The sequence below is a fragment of the Odontesthes bonariensis genome, chromosome 17 (assembly GCF_027942865.1).
Source record: "Odontesthes bonariensis isolate fOdoBon6 chromosome 17, fOdoBon6.hap1, whole genome shotgun sequence".
Classification (NCBI taxonomy): Eukaryota; Metazoa; Chordata; class Actinopteri; order Atheriniformes; family Atherinopsidae; genus Odontesthes; species Odontesthes bonariensis.
In genome coordinates, this window is record NC_134522.1 from 21,168,634 (window position 1) to 21,170,949 (window position 2,316).

Consider the following 2,316-nt stretch of genomic DNA (forward strand, 5'->3'; position numbering starts at 1 on the left):
TAAATCAGACATCTAATCTTAGTTTTCCAAAATAATGACACCAGTGTATGTATTTATGTAAAGGAGACACATTATGCCCTTTATTTCACAAGCCGGCACAATTTCTTGAGGTCTTAATGAAATGTCAAAATAACACAGAGACAGTACAGCTGTGCCTTCTTACTAAATTAATTTACACATTCACGTCACAAGTCACGTTGTGTGGCCTAAATCAGTGTTTCCCAACCGGGGGTACGCGTACCCCCAGTGGTACGCGGAGGTACTGCAGGGGGTACGCGGCGCACGGGGAGTTTTTTATTTTTTATTTTTTTATTTATTTATTAAGGCGTCACACTTTTATGGAGGACTGTTTATGAAGGAGTCTCTTAATGTATTCTTAAATAGAGAGAGAAATGAGTTATGTTCATGTATTCTTTAAAAAAAGAGAAATGTTACTTGTTTAAGTTAGATAACAAAGGAAGATTATTTTGATTTAGTATTTATACTATTTTGGTTATTTATTTATATTTCAAGAAAATGTTTTTTGTTGTTATGTTGAATTCAACTGAGGTTAAAAAAAAGAGAGAGAAAGCCTGAGAATTTTATGTTCAAGTTAAGGATATTAAATAAAATGATTTTCATGTAATAACCACTGTGTTGCTCTACTTTTGGAGAATCATTGCACGCGTTGTATGTGTGAGGGGGTACTCGTGGTGTGACAAGAAGGCTCAGGGGGTACTCTGGCCAAAAAAGGTTGGGAAACACTGGCCTAAATGATAAAAAACATGCACCAGAACGTAGAGCCCAATAGCCGGTAAAGACCCCTCACATATTGACTCCGTAAACAACGGATTTCCTTGTCGCTCCCTATCTCTGTGTTTCAAGTTTTTAGCAACTAGAATTAAGAATTGTTATTCATATGGCCAATATTTCACCGATATTTGTTTTTGTAACAGACAAATCCCATCAAAAATTAGACTTGAATTGTATTTCTTCATTTAAGTCAATTATGTAACTCAAGATTTGATGTTAATACAAAAGCAGGAAGCAGAGATTCATCGTCCGACTTCCTAAGTACAGCGAATGCAGCGTCATTTGAAGTTCAAGTTAGGCAGAGACAAACTGATGCAAGTTTCATCTGCAAGGCTCACCGAGCGTCTGTCTGTCTTATGACCAAATTACGGCCACCCAAATCCTTATTTACAAGCCACATGACATTCCATTCAGGAAGACATTGGGGGCAAGATGGAGTTCAGTACTTTGCCCAAGTCAGCATGTAAAATGACAAATTGTGGGTTCGAATTAAGGACCTTCCAATTGCAAATACCAACTTTACCTTCTGATGCTGAGCCAGCTGCCTGAGAAGTGGTCGCACGTTACCATGCAAAGAAAGATCTCAGCTCCTGTATGCGTGGGTGGGTGAGGTATTAGGAAAATAAAAACAACTTTTTCCTCATTGTCACCTCTATCTATGGTTCTCGCATTACGACATCACAAACCCGCAGATACAAGCTAAAAACATTAGGACTATTGACCAAATACGATTTTTCCCACATACAAGTGCAGAGGTGATTAACTCAGTTTGCAGTAGTGTTACTGACCCTATTGCCAATTAACCTAATTAAATGCAACCCCTGGTTCCAGCTGTTTTGTTTTATGTCCTTAATTTTTACAGCCTTTCACTGACCTCCTCCCAACTTTCTTTTCAGACTGTTGCTGCCAACAAATTCAGGATGTTTCTTTCAAGAAACAATGAAAGAAAAATCTCACTCTCAGCACTTGACATGTTTTTTCTGTTCTATTGTTCACAAAATATTTTGAATTGGGGTTGTACAAGAGGTGGCCACGAGGGCAAATAATTCCTCTCTGAAAGTTGTAAGAAGCGTCCATATTGATAAAGTGGTTGACAAAAATGGGAAAGGAAAAAATGAACTTGGATTGATTTTTTTTTCGTCTGCCCGGTTGGATGAATTGCTTGGTCACTATGTTAAGATGGCTCAGGGAAATGGCAAATAAAACAATCCCCATAAGAATGGCATGCACTGGCAATGGCAGAGAGACAAGAAGACAAAAAATGTAGCTTTTAAAGGTAAGGTAATTTTTTGCGGTAACAACAGTTCTCTACATAATTCGTTGTTTAACTTAATTGTTTTTAAGGGCGTAATTGCATATGGTGTGAGTTATCAGCAACAGTTCAATTGATCAGTACTAGTTTAATGGCTTTTTATGCAAAGAATCTTCAATACACACGAAGAGGCGCTCAGATGGTGTTCTATTCATCACTAAAATTGATTGTTTTGTTATTTTCTTCAAACCTGTCCTTTTTGCAGGGTGGCA